This window comes from Bombina bombina, chromosome 6, assembly GCF_027579735.1.
Source record: "Bombina bombina isolate aBomBom1 chromosome 6, aBomBom1.pri, whole genome shotgun sequence".
NCBI classification, from domain to species: Eukaryota; Metazoa; Chordata; class Amphibia; order Anura; family Bombinatoridae; genus Bombina; species Bombina bombina.
In genome coordinates, this window is record NC_069504.1 from 511,853,256 (window position 1) to 511,880,041 (window position 26,786).

The 26,786-nt window shown below is 38.9% G+C and overlaps 27 non-coding genes across 27 annotated transcripts; 16 read left to right on the plus strand and 11 right to left on the minus strand.

Annotated features, from left to right (window-relative positions):
- The first annotated feature begins 1,386 nt into the window (after positions 1–1,386).
- On the plus strand, positions 1,387–1,459 carry TRNAR-UCG (transfer RNA arginine (anticodon UCG)). The gene has a single exon. It is a non-coding gene; the product is annotated as a tRNA-Arg (tRNA).
- Positions 1,460–1,561: 102 nt separating this feature from the next.
- Positions 1,562–1,634, plus strand: TRNAR-UCG (transfer RNA arginine (anticodon UCG)). Its single transcript has one exon. It is a non-coding gene; the product is annotated as a tRNA-Arg (tRNA).
- Positions 1,635–1,736: 102 nt separating this feature from the next.
- Positions 1,737–1,809, plus strand: TRNAR-UCG (transfer RNA arginine (anticodon UCG)). Its single transcript has one exon. It is a non-coding gene; the product is annotated as a tRNA-Arg (tRNA).
- Positions 1,810–1,911: 102 nt separating this feature from the next.
- Positions 1,912–1,984, plus strand: TRNAR-UCG (transfer RNA arginine (anticodon UCG)). Its single transcript has one exon. It is a non-coding gene; the product is annotated as a tRNA-Arg (tRNA).
- Positions 1,985–2,086: 102 nt separating this feature from the next.
- On the plus strand, positions 2,087–2,159 carry TRNAR-UCG (transfer RNA arginine (anticodon UCG)). The gene has a single exon. It is a non-coding gene; the product is annotated as a tRNA-Arg (tRNA).
- A 1,312-nt stretch (positions 2,160–3,471) lies between these two features.
- Positions 3,472–3,544, plus strand: TRNAR-UCG (transfer RNA arginine (anticodon UCG)). Its single transcript has one exon. It is a non-coding gene; the product is annotated as a tRNA-Arg (tRNA).
- Positions 3,545–3,646: 102 nt separating this feature from the next.
- TRNAR-UCG (transfer RNA arginine (anticodon UCG)) lies at positions 3,647–3,719 on the plus strand. Its single transcript has one exon. It is a non-coding gene; the product is annotated as a tRNA-Arg (tRNA).
- A 102-nt stretch (positions 3,720–3,821) lies between these two features.
- On the plus strand, positions 3,822–3,894 carry TRNAR-UCG (transfer RNA arginine (anticodon UCG)). The gene has a single exon. It is a non-coding gene; the product is annotated as a tRNA-Arg (tRNA).
- A 102-nt stretch (positions 3,895–3,996) lies between these two features.
- On the plus strand, positions 3,997–4,069 carry TRNAR-UCG (transfer RNA arginine (anticodon UCG)). The gene has a single exon. It is a non-coding gene; the product is annotated as a tRNA-Arg (tRNA).
- Positions 4,070–5,384: 1,315 nt separating this feature from the next.
- Positions 5,385–5,457, plus strand: TRNAR-UCG (transfer RNA arginine (anticodon UCG)). The gene has a single exon. It is a non-coding gene; the product is annotated as a tRNA-Arg (tRNA).
- Positions 5,458–5,559: 102 nt separating this feature from the next.
- On the plus strand, positions 5,560–5,632 carry TRNAR-UCG (transfer RNA arginine (anticodon UCG)). The gene has a single exon. It is a non-coding gene; the product is annotated as a tRNA-Arg (tRNA).
- A 102-nt stretch (positions 5,633–5,734) lies between these two features.
- TRNAR-UCG (transfer RNA arginine (anticodon UCG)) lies at positions 5,735–5,807 on the plus strand. The gene has a single exon. It is a non-coding gene; the product is annotated as a tRNA-Arg (tRNA).
- Positions 5,808–7,085: 1,278 nt separating this feature from the next.
- TRNAQ-UUG (transfer RNA glutamine (anticodon UUG)) lies at positions 7,086–7,158 on the minus strand. Its single transcript has one exon. It is a non-coding gene; the product is annotated as a tRNA-Gln (tRNA).
- Positions 7,159–7,260: 102 nt separating this feature from the next.
- TRNAR-UCG (transfer RNA arginine (anticodon UCG)) lies at positions 7,261–7,333 on the minus strand. Its single transcript has one exon. It is a non-coding gene; the product is annotated as a tRNA-Arg (tRNA).
- A 1,316-nt stretch (positions 7,334–8,649) lies between these two features.
- TRNAR-UCG (transfer RNA arginine (anticodon UCG)) lies at positions 8,650–8,722 on the minus strand. Its single transcript has one exon. It is a non-coding gene; the product is annotated as a tRNA-Arg (tRNA).
- Positions 8,723–8,824: 102 nt separating this feature from the next.
- TRNAR-UCG (transfer RNA arginine (anticodon UCG)) lies at positions 8,825–8,897 on the minus strand. Its single transcript has one exon. It is a non-coding gene; the product is annotated as a tRNA-Arg (tRNA).
- Positions 8,898–8,999: 102 nt separating this feature from the next.
- Positions 9,000–9,072, minus strand: TRNAR-UCG (transfer RNA arginine (anticodon UCG)). Its single transcript has one exon. It is a non-coding gene; the product is annotated as a tRNA-Arg (tRNA).
- A 102-nt stretch (positions 9,073–9,174) lies between these two features.
- TRNAR-UCG (transfer RNA arginine (anticodon UCG)) lies at positions 9,175–9,247 on the minus strand. The gene has a single exon. It is a non-coding gene; the product is annotated as a tRNA-Arg (tRNA).
- A 1,315-nt stretch (positions 9,248–10,562) lies between these two features.
- TRNAR-UCG (transfer RNA arginine (anticodon UCG)) lies at positions 10,563–10,635 on the minus strand. The gene has a single exon. It is a non-coding gene; the product is annotated as a tRNA-Arg (tRNA).
- Positions 10,636–10,737: 102 nt separating this feature from the next.
- TRNAQ-UUG (transfer RNA glutamine (anticodon UUG)) lies at positions 10,738–10,810 on the minus strand. The gene has a single exon. It is a non-coding gene; the product is annotated as a tRNA-Gln (tRNA).
- Positions 10,811–11,018: 208 nt separating this feature from the next.
- TRNAR-UCG (transfer RNA arginine (anticodon UCG)) lies at positions 11,019–11,091 on the minus strand. Its single transcript has one exon. It is a non-coding gene; the product is annotated as a tRNA-Arg (tRNA).
- A 102-nt stretch (positions 11,092–11,193) lies between these two features.
- On the minus strand, positions 11,194–11,266 carry TRNAQ-UUG (transfer RNA glutamine (anticodon UUG)). The gene has a single exon. It is a non-coding gene; the product is annotated as a tRNA-Gln (tRNA).
- Positions 11,267–11,368: 102 nt separating this feature from the next.
- On the minus strand, positions 11,369–11,441 carry TRNAR-UCG (transfer RNA arginine (anticodon UCG)). The gene has a single exon. It is a non-coding gene; the product is annotated as a tRNA-Arg (tRNA).
- Positions 11,442–25,140: 13,699 nt separating this feature from the next.
- On the plus strand, positions 25,141–25,213 carry TRNAR-UCG (transfer RNA arginine (anticodon UCG)). Its single transcript has one exon. It is a non-coding gene; the product is annotated as a tRNA-Arg (tRNA).
- Positions 25,214–25,315: 102 nt separating this feature from the next.
- On the plus strand, positions 25,316–25,388 carry TRNAR-UCG (transfer RNA arginine (anticodon UCG)). Its single transcript has one exon. It is a non-coding gene; the product is annotated as a tRNA-Arg (tRNA).
- A 102-nt stretch (positions 25,389–25,490) lies between these two features.
- Positions 25,491–25,563, plus strand: TRNAR-UCG (transfer RNA arginine (anticodon UCG)). Its single transcript has one exon. It is a non-coding gene; the product is annotated as a tRNA-Arg (tRNA).
- A 102-nt stretch (positions 25,564–25,665) lies between these two features.
- On the plus strand, positions 25,666–25,738 carry TRNAR-UCG (transfer RNA arginine (anticodon UCG)). Its single transcript has one exon. It is a non-coding gene; the product is annotated as a tRNA-Arg (tRNA).
- The last annotated feature ends 1,048 nt before the right edge of the window (positions 25,739–26,786 follow it).

The following is a 26,786-nucleotide window of genomic DNA, read 5'->3' on the forward strand; positions in this document are numbered from 1 at the left end:
CTAAAAGAAACAAACAACCAAAAATTCGAATAATAAACTAAACATAAAAAATGAGAATAAAAGCAAAATAACTGTGCACTTACAAAGACATAGCCATATGGATTTAGACACCCTTTTCATCTACAGACTCCAATTGTTGAATTGGTGTAAACCAAGCCGCACACAACAGCATGTGAACCGCGTGGCCTAATGGATAAGGCGCCTGACTTCGTATCAGAAGATTGAGGGTTCGAGTCCCTTTGTGGTCGTTAGTCTTAAAGGGACAGTCAACACCAGAATTTTAGTTGTTTCAAAAGAAAGATAATCCCTTTATTACCCATTCCCCAGTTTTGCATATCCAACACAGTTATAATAATACACCTTTTACCTCTGTAATTATCTTGTATCTAAGCCTCTGCTGACTGCCCCCTTATTTCAGTTCTTTTGACAGACATGCAGTTTAGACAATCAGTGCTCACTCCTAGGTCACTTTACGTGCATGAGCTCAATGTTATCTATATGAAACATGTGAACTAATGCCCTCTAGTGGTCAAAATGTATTCAGATTAGAGGCAGTCTTCAAGGGCTAAGAAATTAGCATATGAAACTCCTAGGTTTAGCTTTCAACTAAGAATACCAAGAGAACAAAGCAAAATTGGTGATAAAAGTAAATTGGGAAGTTGTTTAAAATTGCATGCCCTATTTAAATCATGAAAGTTTTTTTTGGACTTGACTGTCCCTTTAAAGTTGAGGTAGCCGTATGTATTTAGACACTGTTTTCAGCTCCTTCCAAGTAACACAGCAAACTAAACAAATGTCAAGGTGTGTGAGTAATAAAGCTTAATTCCCCATAGGCAAATCCATATGGATTGAAACTCTTTTATGGGATATTTCAAAAACTAAACGGAATATATCTTTTTAAAAGATACTCACACTAGAGGAAATCATACAGACTACAACATTCCTAGGTTGGAGGAAAAAAAATGACTCTTTGAGATTACTTCAAGTCTTGCTTCGTTTCAAAAAGGAAGACATTCATTTACAAAATGCGTGGGAACACCTCTTGTATATGGACTGCACAATCTTGGGACCCCCTAGTCAAAAATGAAACAGTATCTTCAGATCTCAAAATGTAATAATCAAATGAAAAGAGAAGAGAGAGAGATTGATAGCTATATTTAAAAAAAGAAAAGAAAAAGCTCCTATATAAAACTTCTTCAGGATATATACAGTTAAGCACAGTAGGTGTGAAAAGAACCTTTCCAAACATGTGCAACATATCTTTTTTTCTTCTGTTTTTATTTTAATACAAACTAGTGAAGGAATAATAGAAATGATAATGTTTCTAGATGGAAAATGTGGTACTATGTTTGTATTGGTGTAAACCAAGCCTCTGAAATGGTATGAGACTGCGTGGCCTAATGGATAAGGCGTCTGACTTCGAATCAGAAGATTGAGGGTTCGAGTCCCTTCGTGGTCGTTAGTTTTAAAGTTGAGGTAGCCATATGGATTTAGACACCCTATTCATCTACTGCCTCCAATTGTTGGATTGGTGTAAACCAAGCCACACTGAAACCCTTGTGACTGCGTGGCCTAATGGATAAGGCGTCTGACTTCGAATCAGAAGATTGAGGGTTCGAGTCCCTTCGTGGTCGTTAGTTTTAAAGTTGAGGTAGCCATATGGATTTAGACACCCTATTCATCTACTGCCTCCAATTGTTGGGTTGGTGTAAACCAAGCCACACTGAAACCCTTGTGACTGCGTGGCTTAATGGATAAGGCGTCTGACTTCGAATCAGAAGATTGAGGGTTCGAGTCCCTTCGTGGTCGTTAGTTTTAAAGTTGAGGTAGCCATATGGATTTAGACACCCTATTCATCTACTGCCTCCAATTGTTGGATTGGTGTAAACCAAGCCGCACAGATACTTTTGTGACTGCGTGGCCTAATGGATAAGGCGTCTGACTTCGAATCAGAAGATTGAGGGTTCGAGTCCCTTCGTGGTCGTTAGTTTTAAAGTTGAGGTAGCCATATGGATTTAGACACCCTTTTCATCTACTGCCTCCAATTGTTGGGTTGGTGTAAACCAAGCCGCACACAACAGCATGTGACCGCGTGGCCTAATGGATAAGGCGTCTGACTTCGAATCAGAAGATTGAGGGTTCGAGTCCCTTCGTGGTCGTTAATTTTTAAGGTGAGGTAGCCATATGGATTTAGGCACACTTTACATCTACAGACTCCAATTGTTGGATTGGTGTAAACCAAGCAGCACAGAATCGCTTTTGAATGCGCGGCCTAATGGATAAGGCGCCTGACTTCGAATCAGAAGATTGAGGGTTCGAGTCCCTTTGTGGTCGTTAGTCTTAAAGGGACAGTCAACACCAGAATTTTAGTTGTTTCAAAAGAAAGATAATCCCTTTATTACCCATTCCCCAGTTTTGCATATCCAACACAGTTATAATAATACACCTTTTACCTCTGTAATTATCTTGTATCTAAGCCTCTGCTGACTGCCCCCTTATTTCAGTTCTTTTGACAGACATGCAGTTTAGACAATCAGTGCTCACTCCTAGGTCACTTTACGTGCATGAGCTCAATGTTATCTATATGAAACATGTGAACTAATGCCCTCTAGTGGTCAAAATGTATTCAGATTAGAGGCAGTCTTCAAGGGCTAAGAAATTAGCATATGAAACTCCTAGGTTTAGCTTTCAACTAAGAATACCAAGAGAACAAAGCAAAATTGGTGATAAAAGTAAATTGGGAAGTTGTTTAAAATTGCATGCCCTATTTAAATCATGAAAGTTTTTTTTTGGACTTGACTGTCCCTTTAAAGTTGAGGTAGCCGTATGTATTTAGACACTGTTTTCAGCTCCTTCCAAGTAACACAGCAAACTAAACAAATGTCAAGGTGTGTGAGTAATAAAGCTTAATTCCCCATAGGCAAATCCATATGGATTGAAACTCTTTTATGGGATATTTCAAAAACTAAACGGAATATATCTTTTTAAAAGATACTCACACTAGAGGAAATCATACAGACTACAACATTCCTAGGTTGGAGGAAAAAAAATGACTCTTTGAGATTACTTCAAGTCTTGCTTCGTTTCAAAAAGGAAGACATTCATTTACAAAATGCGTGGGAACACCTCTTGTATATGGACTGCACAATCTTGGGACCCCCTAGTCAAAAATGAAACAGTATCTTCAGATCTCAAAATGTAATAATCAAATGAAAAGAGAGAGAGAGATTGATAGCTATATTTAAAAAAAGAAAAGAAAAAGCTCCTATATAAAACTTCTTCAGGATATATACAGTTAAGCACAGTAGGTGTGAAAAGAACCTTTCCAAACATGTGCAACATATCTTTTTTTCTTCTGTTTTTATTTTAATACAAACTAGTGAAGGAATAATAGAAATGATAATGTTTCTAGATGGAAAATGTGGTACTATGTTTGTATTGGTGTAAACCAAGCCTCTGAAAACGGTATGAGACTGCGTGGCCTAATGGATAAGGCGTCTGACTTCGAATCAGAAGATTGAGGGTTCGAGTCCCTTCGTGGTCGTTAGTTTTAAAGTTGAGGTAGCCATATGGATTTAGACACCCTATTCATCTACTGCCTCCAATTGTTGGATTGGTGTAAACCAAGCCACACTGAAACCCTTGTGACTGCGTGGCCTAATGGATAAGGCGTCTGACTTCGAATCAGAAGAATGAGGGTTCGAGTCCCTTCGTGGTCATTAGTTTTAAAGTTGAGGTAGCCATATGGATTTAGACACCCTATTCATCTACTGCCTCCAATTGTTGGATTGGTGTAAACCAAGCCGCACAGATACTTTTGTGACTGCGTGGCCTAATGGATAAGGCGTCTGACTTCGAATCAGAAGATTGAGGGTTCGAGTCCCTTCGTGGTCGTTAGTTTTAAAGTTGAGGTAGCCATATGGATTTAGACACCCTTTTCATCTACTGCCTCCAATTGTTGGGTTGGTGTAAACCAAGCCGCACACAACAGCATGTGACCGCGTGGCCTAATGGATAAGGCGTCTGACTTCGAATCAGAAGATTGAGGGTTCGAGTTCCTTCGTGGTCGTTAATTTTTAAGGTGAGGTAGCCATATGGATTTAGGCACACTTTACATCTACAGACTCCAATTGTTGGATTGGTGTAAACCAAGCAGCACAGAATCGCTTTTGAATGCGCGGCCTAATGGATAAGGCGCCTGACTTCGAATCAGAAGATTGAGGGTTCGAGTCCCTTTGTGGTCGTTAGTCTTAAAGGGACAGTCAACACCAGAATTTTAGTTGTTTCAAAAGAAAGATAATCCCTTTATTACCCATTCCCCAGTTTTGCATATACAACACAGTTATAATAATACACCTTTTACCTCTGTAATTATCTTGTATCTAAGCCTCTGCTGACTGCCCCCTTATTTCAGTTCTTTTGACAGACATGCAGTTTAGCCAATCAGTGCTCACTCCTAGGTCACTTTACGTGCATGAGCTCAATGTTATCTATATGAAACATGTGAACTAATGCCCTCTAGTGGTCAAAATGTATTCAGATTAGAGGCAGTCTTCAAGGGCTAAGAAATTAGCATATGAAACTCCTAGGTTTAGCTTTCAACTAAGAATACCAAGAGAACAAAGCAAAATTGGTGATAAAAGTAAATTGGGAAGTTGTTTAAAATTGCATGCCCTATTTAAATCATGAAAGTTTTTTTTGGACTTGACTGTCCCTTTAAAGTTGAGGTAGCCGTATGTATTTAGACACTGTTTTCAGCTCCTTCCAAGTAACACAGCAAACTAAACAAATGTCAAGGTGTGTGAGTAATAAAGCTTAATTCCCCATAGGCAAATCCATATGGATTGAAACTCTTTTATGGGATATTTCAAAAACTAAACGGAATATATCTTTTTAAAAGATACTCACACTAGAGGAAATCATACAGACTACAACATTCCTAGGTTGGAGGAAAAAAAATGACTCTTTGAGATTACTTCAAGTCTTGCTTCGTTTCAAAAAGGAAGACATTCATTTACAAAATGCGTGGGAACACCTCTTGTATATGGACTGCACAATCTTGGGACCCCCTAGTCAAAAATGAAACAGTATCTTCAGATCTCAAAATGTAATAATCAAATGAAAAGAGAAAGAGAGAGAGATTGATAGCTATATTTAAAAAAAGAAAAGAAAAAGCTCCTATATAAAACTTCTTCAGGATATATACAGTTAAGCACAGTAGGTGTGAAAAGAACCTTTCCAAACATGTGCAACATATCTTTTTTTCTTCTGTTTTTATTTTAATACAAACTAGTGAAGGAATAATAGAAATGATAATGTTTCTAGATGGAAAATGTGGTACTATGTTTGTATTGGTGTAAACCAAGCCTCTGAAAATGGTATGAGACTGCGTGGCCTAATGGATAAGGCGTCTGACTTCGAATCAGAAGATTGAGGGTTCGAGTCCCTTCGTGGTCGTTAGTTTTAAAGTTGAGGTAGCCATATGGATTTAGACACCCTATTCATCTACTGCCTCCAATTGTTGGATTGGTGTAAACCAAGCCACACTGAAACCCTTGTGACTGCGTGGCCTAATGGATAAGGCGTCTGACTTCGAATCAGAAGATTGAGGGTTCGAGTACCTTCGTGGTCGTTAGTTTTAAAGTTGAGGTAGCCATATGGATTTAGACACCCTTTTCATCTACTGCCTCCAATTGTTGGGTTGGTGTAAACCAAGCCGCACACAACAGCATGTGACCGCGTGGCCTAATGGATAAGGCGTCTGACTTCGAATCAGAAGATTGAGGGTTCGAGTCCCTTCGTGGTCGTTAGTTTTTAAGGTGAGGTAGCCATATGGATTTAGGCACACTTTACATCTACAGACTCCAATTGTTGGATTGGTGTAAACCAAGCAGCACAGAATCGCTTTTGAATGCACGGCCTAATGGATAAGGCGTCTGACTTCGAATCAGAAGATTGAGGGTTCGAGTCCCTTTGTGGTCGTTAGTCTTAAAGGGACAGTCAACACCAGAATTTTAGTTGTTTCAAAAGAAAGATAATCCCTTTATTACCCATTCCCCAGTTTTGCATATCCAACACAGTTATAATAATACACCTTTTACCTCTGTAATTATCTTGTATCTAAGCCTCTGCTGACTGCCCCCTTATTTCAGTTCTTTTGACAGACATGCAGTTTAGACAATCAGTGCTCACTCCTAGGTCACTTTACGTGCATGAGCTCAATGTTATCTATATGAAACATGTGAACTAATGCCCTCTAGTGGTCAAAATGTATTCAGATTAGAGGCAGTCTTCAAGGGCTAAGAAATTACCATATGAAACTCCTAGGTTTAGCTTTCAACTAAGAATACCAAGAGAACAAAGCAAAATTGGTGATAAAAGTAAATTGGGAAGTTGTTTAAAATTGCATGCCCTATTTAAATCATGAAAGTTTTTTTTGGACTTGACTGTCCCTTTAAAGTTGAGGTAGCCGTATGTATTTAGACACTGTTTTCAGCTCCTTCCAAGTAACACAGCAAACTAAACAAATGTCAAGGTGTGTGAGTAATAAAGCTTAATTACCCATAGGCAAATCCATATGGATTGAAACTCTTTTATGGGATATTTCAAAAACTAAACGGAATATATCTTTTTAAAAGATACTCACACTAGAGGAAATCATACAGACTACAACATTCCTAGGTTGGAGGAAAAAAAATGACTCTTTGAGATTACTTCAAGTCTTGCTTCGTTTCAAAAAGGAAGACATTCATTTACAAAATGCGTGGGAACACCTCTTGTATATGGACTGCACAATCTTGGGACCCCCTAGTCAAAAATGAAACAGTATCTTCAGATCTCAAAATGTAATAATCAAATGAAAAGAGAAAGAGAGAGAGATTGATAGCTATATTTAAAAAAAGAAAAGAAAAAGCTCCTATATAAAACTTCTTCAGGATATATACAGTTAAGCACAGACGCCTTACCCATTAGGCCACGCAGTCACAAGGGTTTCAGTGTGGCTTGGTTTACACCAATCCAACAATTGGAGGCAGTAGATGAATAGGGTGTCTAAATCCATATGGCTACCTCAACTTTAAAACTAACGACCACGAAGGGACTCGAACCCTCAATCTTCTGATTCAAAGTCAGACGCCTTATCCATTAGGCCACGCAGTCACAAGGGTTTCAGTGTGGCTTGGTTTACACCAATCCAACAATTGGAGGCAGTAGATGAATAGGGTGTCTAAATCCATATGGCTACCTCAACTTTAAAACTAACGACCACGAAGGGACTCGAACCCTCAATCTTCTGATTCGAAGTCAGTCGCCTTATCCATTAGGCCACGCAGTCTCATACCATTTTCAGAGGCTTGGTTTACACCAATACAAACATAGTACCACATTTTCCATCTAGAAACATTATCATTTCTATTATTCCTTCACTAGTTTGTATTAAAATAAAAACAGAAGAAAAAAAGATATGTTGCACATGTTTGGAAAGGTTCTTTTCACACCTACTGTGCTTAACTGTATATATCCTGAAGAAGTTTTATATAGGAGCTTTTTCTTTTCTTTTTTTAAATATAGCTATCAATCTCTCTCTCTTTCTCTTTTCATTTGATTATTACATTTTGAGATCTGAAGATACTGTTTCATTTTTGACTAGGGGGGTCCCAAGATTGTGCAGTCCATATACAAGAGGTGTTCCCACGCATTTTGTAAATGAATGTCTTCCTTTTTGAAACGAAGCAAGACTTGAAGTAATCTCAAAGAGTCATTTTTTTTCCTCCAACCTAGGAATGTTGTAGTCTGTATGATTTCCTCTAGTGTGAGTATCTTTTAAAAAGATATATTCCGTTTAGTTTTTGAAATATCCCATAAAAGAGTTTCAATCCATATGGATTTGCCTATGGGGAATTAAGCTTTATTACTCACACACCTTGACATTTGTTTAGTTTGCTGTGTTACTTGGAAGGAACTGAAAACAGTGTCTAAATACATACGGCTACCTCAACTTTAAAGGGACAGTCAAGTCCAAAAAAAACTTTCATGATTTAAATAGGGCATGCAATTTTAAACAACTTCCCAATTTACTTTTATCACCAATTTTGCTTTGTTCTCTTGGTATTCTTAGTTGAAAGCTAAACCTAGGAGTTTCATATGCTAATTTCTTAGCCCTTGAAGACTGCCTCTAATCTGAATACATTTTGACCACTAGAGGGCATTAGTTCACATGTTTCATATAGATAACATTGAGCTCATGCACGTAAAGTGACCTAGGAGTGAGCACTGATTGGCTAAACTGCATGTCTGTCAAAAGAACTGAAATAAGGGGGCAGTCAGCAGAGGCTTAGATACAAGATAATTACAGAGGTAAAAGGTGTATTATTATAACTGTGTTGGATATGCAAAACTGGGGAATGGGTAATAAAGGGATTATCTTTCTTTTGAAACAACTAAAATTCTGGTGTTGACTGTCCCTTTAAGACTAACGACCACAAAGGGACTCGAACCCTCAATCTTCTGATTCGAAGTCAGGCGCCTTATCCATTAGGCCGCGCATTCAAAAGCGATTCTGTGCTGCTTGGTTTACACCAATCCAACAATTGGAGTCTGTAGATGTAAAGTGTGCCTAAATCCATATGGCTACCTCACCTTAAAAACTAACGACCACGAAGGGACTCGAACCCTCAATCTTCTGATTCGAAGTCAGACGCCTTATCCATTAGGCCACGCGGTCACATGCTGTTGTGTGCGGCTTGGTTTACACCAACCCAACAATTGGAGGCAGTAGATGAAAAGGGTGTCTAAATCCATATGGCTACCTCAACTTTAAAACTAACGACCACGAAGGGACTCGAACCCTCAATCTTCTGATTCGAAGTCAGACGCCTTATCCATTAGGCCACGCAGTCACAAAAGTATCTGTGCGGCTTGGTTTACACCAATCAAACAATTGGAGGCAGTAGATGAATAGGGTGTCTAAATCCATATGGCTACCTCAACTTTAAAACTAACGACCATGAAGGGACTCGAACCCTCAATCTTCTGATTCGAAGTCAGACGCCTTATCCATTAGGCCACGCAGTCACAAGGGTTTCAGTGTGGCTTGGTTTACACCAATCCAACAATTGGAGGCAGTAGATGAAAAGGGTGTCTAAATCCATATGGCTACCTCAACTTTAAAACTATCGACCACGAAGGGACTCGAACCCTCAATCTTCTGATTCGAAGTCAGACGCCTTATCCATTAGGCCACGCAGTCTCATACCATTTTCAGAGGCTTGGTTTACACCAATACAAACATAGTACCACATTTTCCATCTAGAAACATTATCATTTCTATTATTCCTTCACTAGTTTGTATTAAAATAAAAACAGAAGAAAAAAAGATATGTTGCACATGTTTGGAAAGGTTCTTTTCACACCTACTGTGCTTAACTGTATATATCCTGAAGAAGTTTTATATAGGAGCTTTTTCTTTTCTTTTTTTAAATAAAGCTATCAATCTCTCTCTCTTTCTCTTTTCATTTGATTATTACATTTTGAGATCTGAAGATACTGTTTCATTTTTGACTAGGGGGTCCCAAGATTGTGCAGTCCATATACAAGAGGTGTTCCCACGCATTTTGTAAATGAATGTCTTCCTTTTTGAAACAAAGCAAGACTTGAAGTAATCTCAAAGAGTCATTTTTTTTCCTCCAACCTAGGAATGTTGTAGTCTGTATGATTTCCTCTAGTGTGAATATCTTTTAAAAAGATATATTCCGTTTAGTTTTTGAAATATCCCATAAAAGAGTTTCAATCCATATGGATTTGCCTATGGGGAATTAAGCTTTATTACTCACACACCTTGACATTTGTTTAGTTTGCTGTGTTACTTGGAAGGAGCTGAAAACAGTGTCTAAATACATACGGCTACCTCAACTTTAAAGGGACAGTCAAGTCCAAAAAAAACTTTCATGATTTAAATAGGGCATGCAATTTTAAACAACTTCCCAATTTACTTTTATCACCAATTTTGCTTTGTTCTCTTGGTATTCTTAGTTGAAAGCTTAACCTAGGAGTTTCATATGCTAATTTCTTAGCCCTTGAAGACTGCCTCTAATCTGAATACATTTTGACCACTAGAGGGCATTAGTTCACATGTTTCATATAGATAACATTGAGCTCATGCACGTAAAGTGACCTAGGAGTGAGCACTGATTGGCTAAACTGCATGTCTGTCAAAAGAACTGAAATAAGGGGGCAGTCAGCAGAGGCTTAGATACAAGATAATTACAGAGGTAAAAGGTGTATTATTATAACTGTGTTGGATATGCAAAACTGGGGAATGGGTAATAAAGGGATTATCTTTCTTTTGAAACAACTAAAATTCTGGTGTTGACTGTCCCTTTAAGACTAACGACCACAAAGGGACTCAAACCCTCAATCTTCTGATTCGAAGTCAGGCGCCTTATCCATTAGGCCGCGCATTCAAAAGCGATTCTGTGCTGCTTGGTTTACACCAATCCAACAATTGGAGTCTGTAGATGTAAAGTGTGCCTAAATCCATATGGCTACCTCACCTTAAAAACTAACGACCACGAAGGGACTCGAACCCTCAATCTTCTGATTCGAAGTCAGACGCCTTATCCATTAGGCCACGCGGTCACATGCTGTTGTGTGCGGCTTGGTTTACACCAACCCAACAATTGGAGGCAGTAGATGAAAAGGGTGTCTAAATCCATATGGCTACCTCAACTTTAAAACTAACGACCACGAAGGGACTCGAACCCTCAATCTTCTGATTCAAAGTCAGACGCCTTATCCATTAGGCCACGCAGTCACAAAAGTATCTGTGCGGCTTGGTTTACACCAATCCAACAATTGGGACTCGAACCCTCAATCTTCTGATTCGAAGTCAGACGCCTTATCCATTAGGCCACGCGGTCACATGCTGTTGTGTGCGGCTTGGTTTACACCAACCCAACAATTGGAGGCAGTAGATGAAAAGGGTGTCTAAATCCATATGGCTACCTCAACTTTAAAACTAACGACCACGAAGGGACTCGAACCCTCAATCTTCTGATTCGAAGTCAGACGCCTTATCCATTAGGCCACGCAGTCACAAAAGTATCTGTGCGGCTTGGTTTACACCAATCCAACAATTGGAGGCAGTAGATGAATAGGGTGTCTAAATCCATATGGCTACCTCAACTTTAAAACTAACGACCACGAAGGGACTCGAACCCTCAATCTTCTGATTCAAAGTCAGACGCCTTATCCATTAGGCCACGCAGTCACAAAAGTATCTGTGCGGCTTGGTTTACACCAATCCAACAATTGGAGGCAGTAGATGAATAGGGTGTCTAAATCCATATGGCTACCTCAACTTTAAAACTAACGACCACGAAGGGACTCGAACCCTCAATCTTCTGATTCGAAGTCAGACGCCTTATCCATTAGGCCACGCAGTCACAAAAGTATCTGTGCGGCTTGGTTTACACCAATCAAACAATTGGAGGCAGTAGATGAATAGGGTGTCTAAATCCATATGGCTACCTCAACTTTAAAACTAACGACCATGAAGGGACTCGAACCCTCAATCTTCTGATTTGAAGTCAGACGCCTTATCCATTAGGCCACGCAGTCACAAGGGTTTCAGTGTGGCTTGGTTTACACCAATCCAACAATTGGAGGCAGTAGATGAATACCAAGGCATTATAAACAAAGATACGTTTGATTTTTTATACATCGTGAACCCTGTAGTTCCTATCTTCAACCACCTAGAGAACCAGGAGAATTAACTCCAGGGAAGATACTTTTCATTCAGAATCTTTATTCCTACAAGAAAGATTAGTAGGTAGAGGTTACTCGACTAGTGTTATCAATAAAGCACTTGAGGATACACAGGCAAGAGAATGGAGTAGTCTTTTGAAATACAGTAGTCATCTCAGACATTCTAGGGGTGCAAGAGTTCAGAAACCCATGTTTGTAACAAAATTTTCCATGCAGTATTATCAAATTTGTAATATTATTAAAAAATATTTACCTATACTTTATGGGGATGATCTACTTAACGACACGGTGAAGGGTGGTTGCAGGTTTATATACAATAGGAACCTAACACTGGGTAATATCACCCAGCCAGCTATGTACCCCCAAAAGCCAGAGTTCATGGCTAACACATAATGGAACATATAAATGTGGTAAGAATTGCAAAGCCTGTGAGGTTATTAGAGTAGGTCCAAGTTTTAGATCTTATGTGACCAATGAAATGTTTAATACCAAGGGCTGTGTAAACTGTTCAACAACCTATGTGATTAATCTCATTGGTTGTACCTGCCACAATTTACAGTACATTGGCATGACAACCCGTGATGTCCGTACTAGAATACGGGAGCATCTGGGATATATTAAAAATGGTGTCTATTGTTCTGAATTAGCGAGACATTTCATAGATGTTCATGATGGGAATGTGTGTCACTTCAAATGGAATACAATCGAAACCATTAGAGGACCCCCTAGGGGTGGTGATAAGTGGCCCATCCTAGCAAGGCAGAAAGTCTATTGGATAAACAAAATGTGTACCCTTATCCCTAATGGTTTCAATTCAGAAAATGATATCAATAATTTTTGGGAATGAGAAACATATATCCCTCCAGATTCATAATTAACTTGCTGGTTTAAGACACGTGTGAAATGGTTAAAGATATTATTTCTATATCATTGTATGAATATATTAAGAGAGAGAATGTTCTACAGAGCCTGGTGATTTATGAATCTTTAAATATTTAAAGCAGAGTAGGTCTGGCATTAATATGTACTAGGGTAACATTTGCCTCTGTATGCTTATGCAATAACTCTGGAACTGTAATCCTAGGTATTAGATACCTGATACATAGGGACATGATATAGTATAATCTGTTCAAGTTTGGACAGGTGTGAATGGTAATTTAAGTTTCTTTGGTTCTCTATGTATATATTGTGAGCTATGTCACTTTAAACTTGTATCCCATATAATTGAGCACAATAAGATATCATATTGTAACTGATAATTCCCATATATGTTTACCTAAGTACCTGCAGTGAAGTAGTTAAAATTGTTCTTTTAAAATTCAAGGGGGAAGGGGAGGGTGTGTGTGTTCTTATTAACCAATTGGTAACATTTATACTGTTTAAATAAGTGTATCACCTGTATGAGTTTATGTCTATGATTACGGCTACATTTTGCAGAAACATGTAAGACTTATTCATCTCCTTCTATTCCCCCATACCTATGATGGTACCCGTGTGTGTTTTTTAATTGATTTGGATATCAAATAAAAGCTGTGACTTTTTATTCCGCATTAAGAGGTGTTCTTTACCGGACTGATTTTTTTCTATACCCTGTGTAAGTAATCAAATAGAAATTTGACCAGAAACAGCAGAAAATAAATCACATAAATAAGCTTCACAGCTTCCACAAAATAATCCCATGATCAACGGCTTTATTCCCAATTAATAACAAATTAGGAGCCCCTTTAAGGGGCCCATTTGATAACAAAGAAATCGCAGTTCTAAGTTTCACTAAATCTGAACAAAATGTTTTTGGTTTCAAAGAAAACATTACCTCACAGGCCATAATAAATATTCTAAACTGCTGCCGGTCCCCTTTAAATTTATCATCCAAAGGCAAATTAGGTTCTGCAATAGAAGCTGATTCAGAGGGAAATGTTTGAAAATGTTTGCAGTGGTGTCAAGTAGAGGAGTAGTTGCTTGCAAAGGCAAATCAGGTTTGTAATTAAATTACTGAAAAAATGAGACTGATTAGTTTGCATATATTGAAAAGATTTAGCAAGAGAAGCAACTTGCACTGTAGGGAACTTAATAGTCTGGGCCTTCTCTGCTGATTCAATTTTTTGGCTTGTGTATTATGTAACAAACAGCAAACCGTTGTCCTCTCCAGGCCCATGTCTTCCCCGGCGTCAGGAGGAATACTGTTGTTTCAGAATAAAACAAGCTGGAATCAATTGCCAAGAGGCCCATCTCCCCACAAGCCCTTACTGGGACATTGAAAGTACCATACAGTGACCAAACAAATGCTAGGGGTAAAAAAGCAATGAGACTAAACTTAGTAGCTGAACTCTCTAATACTTTTTTTCAGCACCTACAAAACAAAATAAGAAATGAGTACTAGAAAGTAACTGTAAATTTTTAAATCCAAATATCAAAGGAAAATATAAATTTTTACATACAAACTTTAGTTTCGCTGTCCAGACAAAGACAAATTTGCATAGGTTATTTAAAGGAATAGTCTACTTGAAATAGTTTATTGTTTAAAAAGAAATATTTATTACCCATTCCTCAGTTTTGCACAGCCAACACTGTTATATTAATACACTTTTTACCTCTGTGATTACCTTGTATCTGAGTCTCTGCAGACTGCCCTCTTATCACAATAGTGAACTTGTTATCTATATGGCACACATGAACTAGCACTGTCTAACTGTGAAAAACTGTCAAAATGCCTTGAGATAAGAGGCAGACATCAATGGCTTAGAAATCAGTTTATGAGCCTACATAGGTTTAGCTTTCAACAAATAATACCAAGTGAACAAAGCAAATTTGATGATAAAAGTAAATTGGAAAATTGTTTAAAATCTCATGCCATATCTGAATAAGGAAAGTTTAATTTTGACTGAAGTGTCCCTTTAATGTTACAGTACAATTCTTTTGAATTAACCACTTTCTACAGTGTATATGGGAAATACTCATTTACATGTGTGAGATTAACCTATTGTAATCCAAATCCATCCTGATCACTGCTAAAGAATATGAATCCTATTTGTATATAGGCATGATGAGAATACTGGGCATGTTTGCCCAATTATTATATTGACAATTGTAATATTTTAAAAGCATTGTTTGTTTGTTTGTTTGTTTTTTTTAATTTCTAATTATTGGTTTTAAAAAAAAAATATTTTCTAGTTTGGCGAGATATACATCTTAAATCAAGAACACTACTGGTTTTTATTAGAAGGAAATAGCCACAACTTATCTCATCTTCTAATATGGGATTTTAATATCTCATATTGTAAACCGCCATGAAATGCTCCATTGCACTATAATGGCCACAAAATAAGATCTCTCCTTTGTGACCATTAGTTAAATAATGTAGATGCAATAAATGGAAAACGCACTGTTGTGGGTGTGTTTTGACATTGCAGTCACAAAGGCATGATCCTGTTTGAAAGCCCAGTTATAAAGACAACAAACCTTAACAGAAAGTTATTGCTACATGCCATGATTAGATGTTGGAGTCCTTATCACACTTTTTACAAAGATCCCCTTAGCTGCACAGGACATCACGTAATCAATAAATATGTAAATGTACATACACGTATAGTTATGTAAATGTGTGCCCTGCCCACTACAGACAGACTATACAATAGTGATTAATAGCACTTCAATTAATCTAGACCATAGGGCCTATCTATCAAGCTCCAAACGGAGCTTGAGGGCCCGTGTTTCTGGCGAGCCTGCAGGTTCACCAGAAACACCAGTTATGAAGCAGCGGTCTAAAGACCACTGCTCCATAACCCTGTCCGCCTGCTCTGATGAGTCGGACAGGAATCGCCGGAATTCAACCCGATCGAGTACGATCGGGTTGATTGACACCTCCCTGCTGGCGGACGATTGGCCGCGAGTCTGCAGGGGGTGGCGTTGCACCAGCAGCTCACAAAGCTGCTGGTGCAATGCTGAATAAGGACAGCCTATTGCTCTCCGCATTTAGCGATGTCTGTCGGACCTGATCCGCACTGTCGGATCAGGTCCGACAGACATATGATAAATAGGCCTCCATGTATGCAAATACACCTTTAGCCTATCCAGGAGCATCTGACTCACACATCCACCACATGTGTGCCTACACGGAAGGACGCCACAGACGGGAGTACGGTATTGTCAGCTGGAGCATCCTACACTTTGGGGCCGATTTATGAAAGTGCGAGCGGACATGATATGATGTAGCGTATCATGTCCGCCGCACATCGATAAATGGCGACAGCATACACTGTCAGCATTTATCATTGCCCAAGCAGTTCTTGTGAACTGCTTGTGCAATGCCGCCCCCTGCAGATTCACGGCCAGTTGCCGCTAGCAGGGGGTGTCAATCATCCCGGTCGTATAGGATTGGTTGGATTGATGTCCACAACCTCAGAGCAGGCGGACAAGTTATGGAGCAGCGGTCTTTAGGTGCTGCCGAACTCAGAGGTGTGTCACATTCACTCTGCACATGGGAAATCTGCAGCAAAACAAGAGAAAATGGCGCAACCCCACATCAAGGTAGAATTACACTTTATTTGAAGCACACACACAATTAAAACATTCAAAAGAGGTTAATATAAAATTTGCAATGACATAAGCAGGATACTCAGTCTGGGTCTGTACAGGCTATATCTCCTGGCTCCAACACAGAACTACCAGAGTTCACCACAGTCGAGAAAGGTTCCAAACAATTCTTTTTTCTGAGTGTTTTTAATCATGTGTGTGCTCCAAATAAAGTGTAATTCTACCTTGAGGTGGGGTTGCGCCTTTTTCTCTTGTTTTGCTTTGCATACAAAGTATAGGAAGAATCTTTAAATTATACCCGGTTTCCAATGCCCGTGCAAACCATTAATACACTGTCTGAGGCTGCCGATACATTAACAAAAATTACACCCAGCTCAACTAGGTGTAAAACAGGAAAAAGGTGCTCTTTGAGACCTTTTTCCCATTGAAATCTAACCCGACATGTCAAAACCCCTCTATCCGCCACCCCCCCCCCCACATCGCAATTTATAATAAATCTATCAAAGAGACAGTCTAGTATAAATTAAACTTTCATTATTCAGATAGGACTTTCCAATTTAGTTTCATAATCAAATTTGCTTTTTTTTCTCTTGGTATTCTTAGTTTGAACTAAACATAGGTAGGCTCATATTGCTAATTTCTAAGCCTTTGAGGGCTGCCTCTTATCACAGGCTTTTTAAATCTCTTTTCAACACAAAGAGACAGAAAGTACATATGGGCCATATAGATAACACTGTGTTCAGGCACAGGGGGTTATTTAAGATCTAGCACAAAGCTGCGCGGGAGGAGGTGAGCCTGCAGCTATCGGGACATACCGGCTTTCTCCCTGACCTGCTTGTCTGCTCCCCCTGGTTGAGGCGCTGCCCGCTGAGTCGGCTCTGGCATTTCTCTTACAGCATCTGAGGCTTCTTTGGATCGACCGGGACCTGCTTTCCTTGGTCTCTGAGTTCCATCCTCCCCCACCGGTGCTGCGCGGGAGGAGGTGAAAATATACCCGGCAGACCAACAATAAGAGCACTATTCTGCCTACCTGTCTGTCTCTTTGCGGCCCCGTTGGGTCTGGTGGACTGGCTCTGGTTTGATCGTTTGGTCCTTTGGGGGCCCCTGCCCCGTCTCCTAACTAGACCGTGGTTTCCTTGTGCTCCGGAGCCTGCCCTCCCTCCTCCCCCACCGGTGCTGCGTGGGAGGAGGTGAACTGACGTGGCCGGTGTGCGGTCTGGTCCCCGGCGCGCCTTGCTGACTTGGTTGGCTGGTGCGGCGGGAGTTGGGGCGCCGCTGGTCGCTTGCTGCCTGGCTCCTGGCGTCCTCTCTGATCAACCCCGGACCTGATTCCCTCCTGACAGCTGCTCCGCCAGTGTTACACGAGTGGAGGTGGATTTTCTTTGGCAGCATCCGAGAAGGGGCTAAAAGACCGGTCCAGCAAACATACCCTTTATATGTGGCCTTCCCAGGCAGGGGTATACGAATGGAAACCTGTCTTGTCCTTTCTTTGAGCCAGCGGTCAGCACAGTTTGGACAGAAATTCACGTAAGGGGGCAGCGGGCAAAAAGGAAAGGTAAGCTTCACCGCTCTTTTCTTTTTGACACAAACTAAAGCTTGCTAAGAACATATCATGCTGAGATGAATGACTTTATACAAAGGAATATATTAACCAGCATATGAAATATCTTTTTTCTTTAAAACCTCAATACGTGGAAAAAGTGCTGATTAAATAAGATCTGAGTTTATTCATCTAAACTGAAGGAAGAGAGGGATAAAGGGGAGAGAGGAGAAGAAGAACGGAGGGGAAGGAAAAGAGGACTTAAACCAATACTATCTTCTGGGGACTATAAGGCTATATTGTTAAAATAATCTATTAATCCATAACTACTGCATGTCTAACATACAGCCTAGCAAATATTAAGAAATATAGCAATGTATAGAGTCAATTTCTGTTGAGTATAAGTAATTGTAATTAATTGGTGTTCCACTTTGTATAACTTCACTTTCTAGAAGGAAAATCCCCTTAAAGGGTTGCTACTTTATCTTTCTCCTTTTTGGGTCATTTGGTTACTAAGAAGGAGAAGGTTTACCTTAGTTTAAATGATTCTTTCAGAATTTATTGTAGCCTTTAATAAGGCTTTTAGTTCAGGAGCTTTATAAAATATATCACAAATCTTAAAAAACCATACTATATAAATAGCTCCATCAACCTTGACCTCTACAATTCTCCTGTCTCCCATTCTGATTACAGATATCCCAGATCAAGAGATACCTGGGACAAAGTGGCTGATTAAGACCAACAAATCAACCTCTCCCTAACACATGTACTAACATATTTATATATTTGACATCTCTAAGGCAAGCTCATACTGTATAAATTTGTCATATAGTGAGTAGCCTTATATTTATCTAATTTATTCTAAAGAGAGCCAAGGGACCCCAAGATCTCTTGTCTTCCGGCTGTGGCTGCCTAACACACTTAATTCACCTCCCCCCTAAAGGGGGAGAGAGGAGAGAAAGGGGAAGGGTCCCTTCTACCTTCTCTCCCACTCTATCCCAACACTTTGCCAGCACACCCGTCCTTCACCCCTCACTCCCCTTTTTTCCTTTTTTTCCTTGCTGACTGGGGTTTATTCTCCTTTTTTTTTTTTTTTTTTTTTTTTTTTTCTTCTCCCCCTTTAAAACAATAAATAAATAAAATTCACTTTAAATTCACTCTAAATTCACTCTCTTCACTTATAGTTTATGGATAAATTCCTTCACACTCACGGTAAAACTTCACCTGCAGCCATGTCGGCTAGACAAAGAGATAAGAAATATAAATCTGTTCCTGAGGTTCAAACAGAAATGCAGGCACCTTCCTGCGACCTTTTAAGCACCCAGGAACATGTCGATGTACAATCTCTGGTCTCCAAAATCTCTGACGCACTCACCCCTAAATTTGACTCCTTAAAAAAGGAGCTCAAACAAGATATCGCTTGCTTAACCTCAGAGGTCAAACAATCTGCTGAAAGATTTTCTGAGGTTGAGCAAAGAGTCTCAGATCTTGAAGACCTGGTTTCAAATCAAAATGACAAATTGGAAGCCATGTCTTCAGCCCTTATCAAAACACAAAATAGAGTCGAAGACCTTGAGAATCGCTCAAGGCGTAATAATTTAAGATTAATAGGCCTTCCTGAGAGTAAACAGCCAGAAGACCTTAATAAATTATTTACACATACCCTTCCACACTTACTACAGATACCTGAGAACTATCCCAAAATAATAATTGAACGAGCACATAGGATGGGACCAATCTCCTCTGTCAATATCAACAAGAAGGCTAGACCTGTCATAGCTAAGTTTCTGAACTATCAGGATAAAATTATGTTTTTACAACAATATCGCAAACACCAACCCCTAATGGTTGAAGGTGCCAGAGTCTTTATATTTCAGGATTATGCAGCAGAAACAGCACAAAAAAGAAGGGATTTGGCCCCAATGTGCACGAAATTTATACAACAAGGTCTTCGTGCTACTATCATACACCCTGCCAGACTCAGATTAATGATTGACAACACAACACATTTTTTTGATACAGCCCTTGAAGCAGAAAAATTTTATTCTACGCATTCCCCCCCCTAAAAGAACATGAAAAGTCCAGACTTCTCCAGGTTAGGGTAATAAGTGCTATGGGTAATATAGCTATTTTTTTATTTTCTAGATGGTTGGTTTTTTTTTTTTTTTTTTTTTTTTTTTTTTTTGTATTTCTTTCCCTTCTCTTCTCCCCCTTCCCTTCCCCCCCTTTTTTTTTTTTTTTTTTTTTTCTCTCTCTGTCTCTACCTCTTCTTTTCTCTCTATAAAAAATGACGATGATGGGCCTTAAACTTAAATTAACCTCATGGAATATTGGAGGCCTTACCTCCCCGATTAAGCGGAAGGCAATACTTCTTCAGTTAAAAAAGATCAATACTAATATAGCCCTTTTACAGGAAACACATCTAAAGTCTGAAGAAATTTTAAAACTTAAATCGTCTTGGGTCAAAGATGTTTTTTTTTCTTCTACAGTAAAAAGAAAGAGTGGGGTCGCGATCCTCTTGGGGAAGAGACTCCCCTATGAGGTCATACAGGTAGACACTGATCAGGAGGGTAGATATTTAATGTTAAAAATTAGAATTGCAAAAATGTTATATACACTCTGCAATGTGTATGCCCCTAATGTCTTTGATCTCCCATTCTGGGAAACATTGCAAAACAAACTCTTATCATTCGCTGAAGGTCATCTGGTCCTGGCTGGCGATTTCAATATGGCTCCCCAACATCCCCTCGATAGGCTTAGACAAAACTCTGCTTTAGTTAAAACCAAGAGAGACAACCTAGAATCTAAATTATTTTTGTAACTTCTCCGCAATTTAAAGCTTTGTGATATTTGGAGGATCCAAAATCCGGATCTTAGAGACTTTACTTGTCATTCGAAAGCGCATAAATCGCTTTCAAGAATCGACCTGTTTTTAATAGACGAAAGATTCTGCAAGTCAAAAGTAACTGCTAATATTTTACCTATTACTATCTCGGATCATGCCCCGATTACTCTTGAATTTGATTCAATTCTGTCAGGGAATAAGAATTTTAGTTTTTCTTTTCCACGTCATCTTGCAAATGACTTAAAATTTAAGAACTGGCTCATTTCCAGATTTCGGGAATATGTAATCAATAACCAACAACATACTTCTAAACCTGCTTTATTTTGGGAAACCGCGAAGGCAGTCCTTCGTGGGGAAATTCTAGCCTACTCTATCTTCAGAACTAAGAAAATGAAAAAAAGGGAGATTGAGACATTAAGGGCTGTTACAAATGCATACAATCGTTATATCTTAATTAAAACATCTGAGAACTGGTCTAAATATAACGCGGCACTGGCGGAGAGAGACTCTCTCCTGCTCTACAAAACTACCCAAAGAGATCTGAGGCTGAAGGCCAAACTGTACCACTATGGCAATAAAACAGGGAAGCTTTTAGCAAACTTAGTGAAGATTGAAAGAGGCTCATCTATAATAAAAACTATATCATGTGGCAATAAAAACTTTAACTCTCCCGAAGAAATATCTAGAATATTTGCAGAATACTATGAGTCTCTGTACTCCTTAAAAAACTCTAATATCTCACACCGAGAAAAATTTTGGAATCAAATAACCTTTCCAACCCTGACCCCAGACTTATTGGAAACGTTGCAATCTCCTTTTACCGAAATAGAAATTGCCACAACAATTCAAAATCTTCCCTCTAATAAAGCATCAGGACCTGATGCACTTCCAAATGAATTCTATAAAATTCTGTCTCCCGAGATAATAAAACACTTAACTTCTCTTTTTAATGACATATACATATCAGGCAACATCCCAACTAAGGAATTCACTGCCTCATATACAACCCTTATCTTGAAACAGGGCAAAGATCCGGAAAAAAAAGAGTCATACAGACCCATCGCGCTCCTTAATACAGATTATAAACTCTTTACATCTATTTTATCAAACAGACTTCAACCCTTACTCTCTTCCATTATACATAGTGATCAGGCAGGTTTTCTTTTAGGGCGAAACTCATCTGCTAAGATAAGAGAGGTATTCACGACAATAGAATGTCTCAACTTGCTGGACTCGGAGGGGTTGGGGGGAGAGGATACCTCTGATAAAGCAATTATATCCATCGACGCCGAAAAAGCGTTCGATTCGATACATCACGATCACTTGTGTTTCACGCTACAACAATTTGGCCTTGGAGGTAATTTCCTACGCTCCTTCAACAATCTATACAGCAACGCATATACAAGAATTTTAGATAACGGGGATATGACTTCCGATATAAGATTAAGGAGAGGGACTAGACAGGGGTGTCCTCTCTCCCCTCTCCTGTTTGATCTGGCCATTGAACCACTTGCCATCCAGATTCGCCATCAACTTCAGGGGATTAAAATCAAAGGGAAAGAACTGCAAATTGCATTATATGCAGATGACGTATTGCTTTATATCTCTAATACGGCCAGAAACATCCCAAAACTTCTTGCCATTATAGACCAATTCGGTTCTTTTTCCGGCTATAAAGTAAATGTTTTAAAATCGGAGCTTTGTTGGATTACACATACCAAATATTCTTCTACAAATATCCCATTTACTATAGTTCAAAACGCATTTAGATATCTAGGCATATGGATTTCTTCTAATCCTAATGCCTGGTATGATCTAAACATCCCCCCGGTACTTAAAAAAATCAGAGAAGCCTTTAAGAATTGGCAAAAACTACCCTTGTCTTTGTCAGGCCGGATTGCACTTTACAAGATGACTCTTCTCCCCAAAATTTTGTACGTATTTCAGAATACACCACTCATCTTAAAAACAAAAGATATTTTATCCTTTAACTCGGCGCTCCGCTCCTTCCTGTGGCAAAACAAGAAACCTAGGATCTCCCTATCCAAATTAATGCTTCCGGTTGAGCAGGGGGGACTCTCTCTGCCAGATATCCGATTATACAATATAACCTTTCAGGCTAGAGTAGCAATGGACTGGTTAACCAATGCTAACTATGTAACAAGCCTTGAACACGAAAAAAATATAGCCCACCCATGCTCCCTGACAGCGCTATTACATTGTGATAAAAAGATAATTCCACCCATATTAAAGAAAATTAAGTCTATCTACAATCCAATCCTGATGTGGAAAAAGGTCTGTTCAATGTTACATATCCAGTCTAGAATCTCACGATACTTACCCTTCTTAAACAACCCACATTTCCAACCGGGTATGCAATCTGCTCTTTTCTCTAACTGGAAATCCCTAGGCCTCCAGAACATCCACCAACTACTTGACCCCCAAAATAAATTTATTAAAACCTTCGAGTCTCTTAAAAAGGACTTTCATATTCCCAATAAAGATTTTTTCGCTTACCTGCAAGCACGACACTTTGCTTTTGGGTTGATAAGCGACTTTGGTTGGGAATGGTCCTTAGGTACACTTGAGAACTGGATCCTACTAGCTAAGAATGGTTTGACATCCATTTCCTACATATACCAGAAACTGGCCTCTTTTAAAGGCCCAGAAATATTAGAAAACCTGCAGGCTAAGTGGACAAATACTCTATCAGAAAACTTAGGAGAAACTTCCGTAATTACCTTATCAATTCAAGCGATAGCTCGTGCTACCCTTTCCGCTACTTGGAGGGAGTCACATGTTAAATTATTATTTATGACATACTTTTCACCGGAGAAGGGAGCTAAATGCCGAAGTAAAACTTTTAATAAATGTCCAAAATGCTCCTATCCCTCCGCTAACCTTATCCACATGTTCTGGTACTGTCCAAAAATGAGGAATTGCTGGCAGAAAACACAATACTGGATGATCAACGGTCTAAGAATATCTTCATTGACATTATCCCCTTTAAATATAATTTTCCCGCTGGAGGAATTTGGCCTCCCTCGAGATAAACTTAAAATAGTTACTTTGATAATTCTCGCTGTCCGATACTTAATACTGAAGAAGTGGAAATCTCGAGTAACACCAAGTATATCAGAGATAAAGAATTGTTTGAAAAAACAATGCATAATAGAACAGCTAGATACTAATTTACAGAGTGATCAAGAAGTGGGGAATTTCTTCTCTAAATGGTCAGATTTCATTAAAACCCTACCCATAAGCGAAGTTGAACATCTGATTTATCCCTTTAGAAATTCGGAGCTGGTTCTTCTGGGAATCTGGTAGATCTTTGCGAGTTATTTAATAATTAATTAAGGTCCCGATTTTTGTCTAATCAGTCTGTTTTTGCTTTTTCTCATTCCCCTCTTCTCCCTGCCCTCCCCCCACTCCCCCCCCCCTTTTTTTTTTTTTTTGTTGATTTTTGTTTTTGTTTTGTTTTTGTTTTCTTGGTTGTTTAAGGAAAAGGATAATGGGCATCAGATAGACAGGTTTAAAGTATCATGCTGCATATTCGAGGAGAGATAAAATATATTTTACAGTTTTGACTAAGTTCTGTCACTATAAGAACTGATATTGATGTTTTTTCTCTTTTTTCTTTTTCTTTTTTCTTTTTTCCTCATCCATTTATGCATGAAACTATGTTGTAATGAAATCTCTGATGCTTGTGAATAAAAATAAATTAAAAAAAAAAAAAAAAATTGCATGCCCTATTTAAATCATGAAAGTTTTTTTTGGACTTGACTGTCCCTTTAAAGTTGAGGTAGCCGTATGTATTTAGACACTGTTTTCAGCTCCTTCCAAGTAACACAGCAAACTAAACAAATGTCAAGGTGTGTGAGTAATAAAGCTTAATTCCCCATAGGCAAATCCATATGGATTGAAACTCTTTTATGGGATATTTCAAAAACTAAACGGAATATATCTTTTTAAAAGATACTCACACTAGAGGAAATCATACAGACTACAACATTCTTAGGTTGGAGGAAAAAAAATGACTCTTTGAGATTACTTCAAGTCTTGCTTCGTTTCAAAAAGGAAGACATTCATTTACAAAATGCGTGGGAACACCTCTTGTATATGGACTGCACAATCTTGGGACCCCCTAGTCAAAAATGAAACAGTATCTTCAGATCTCAAAATGTAATAATCAAATGAAAAGAGAAAGAGAGAGAGATTGATAGCTATATTTAAAAAAAGAAAAGAAAAAGCTCCTATATAAAACTTCTTCAGGATATATACAGTTAAGCACAGTAGGTGTGAAAAGAACCTTTCCAAACATGTGCAACATATCTTTTTTTCTTCTGTTTTTATTTTAATACAAACTAGTGAAGGAATAATAGAAATGATAATGTTTCTAGATGGAAAATGTGGTACTATGTTTGTATTGGTGTAAACCAAGCCTCTGAAAATGGTATGAGACTGCGTGGCCTAATGGATAAGGCGTCTGACTTCGAATCAGAAGATTGAGGGTTCGAGTCCCTTCGTGGTCGTTAGTTTTAAAGTTGAGGTAGCCATATGGATTTAGACACCCTATTCATCTACTGCCTCCAATTGTTGGATTGGTGTAAACCAAGCCACACTGAAACTCTTGTGACTGCGTGGCCTAATGGATAAGGCGTCTGACTTCGAATCAGAAGATTGAGGGTTCGAGTCCCTTCGTGGTCGTTAGTTTTAAAGTTGAGGTAGCCATATGGATTTAGACACCCTATTCATCTACTGCCTCCAATTGTTGGATTGGTGTAAACCAAGCCGCACAGATACTTTTGTGACTGCGTGGCCTAATGGATAAGGCGTCTGACTTCGAATCAGAAGATTGAGGGTTCGAGTCCCTTCGTGGTCGTTAGTTTTAAAGTTGAGGTAGCCATATGGATTTAGACACCCTTTTCATCTACTGCCTCCAATTGTTGGATTGGTGTAAACCAAGCCGCACACAACAGCATGTGACCGCGTGGCCTAATGGATAAGGCGTCTGACTTCGAATCAGAAGATTGAGGGTTCGAGTCCCTTCGTGGTCGTTAGTTTTTAAGGTGAGGTAGCCATATGGATTTAGGCACACTTTACATCTACAGACTCCAATTGTTGGATTGGTGTAAACCAAGCAGCACAGAATCGCTTTTGAATGCGCGGCCTAATGGATAAGGCGCCTGACTTCGAATCAGAAGATTGAGGGTTCGAGTCCCTTTGTGGTCGTTAGTCTTAAAGGGACAGTCAACACCAGAATTTTAGTTGTTTCAAAAGAAAGATAATCCCTTTATTACCCATTCCCCAGTTTTGCATATCCAACACAGTTATAATAATACACCTTTTACCTCTGTAATTATCTTGTATCTAAGCCTCTGCTGACTGCCCCCTTATTTCAGTTCTTTTGACAGACATGCAGTTTAGCCAATCAGTGCTCACTCCTAGGTCACTTTACGTGCATGAGCTCAATGTTATCTATATGAAACATGTGAACTAATGCCCTCTAGTGGTCAAAATGTATTCAGATTAGAGGCAGTCTTCAAGGGCTAAGAAATTAGCATATGAAACTCCTAGGTTTAGCTTTCAACTAAGAATACCAAGAGAACAAAGCAAAATTGGTGATAAAAGTAAATTGGGAAGTTGTTTAAAATTGCATGCCCTATTTAAATCATGAAAGTTTTTTTTGGACTTGACTGTCCCTTTAAAGTTGAGGTAGCCGTATGTATTTAGACACTGTTTTCAGCTCCTTCCAAGTAACACAGCAAACTAAACAAATGTCAAGGTGTGTGAGTAATAAAGCTTAATTCCCCATAGGCAAATCCATATGGATTGAAACTCTTTTATGGGATATTTCAAAAACTAAACGGAATATATCTTTTTAAAAGATACTCACACTAGAGGAAATCATACAGACTACAACATTCCTAGGTTGGAGGAAAAAAAATGACTCTTTGAGATTACTTCAAGTCTTGCTTCGTTTCAAAAAGGAAGACATTCATTTACAAAATGCGTGGGAACACCTCTTGTATATGGACTGCACAATCTTGGGACCCCCTAGTCAAAAATGAAACAGTATCTTCAGATCTCAAAATGTAATAATCA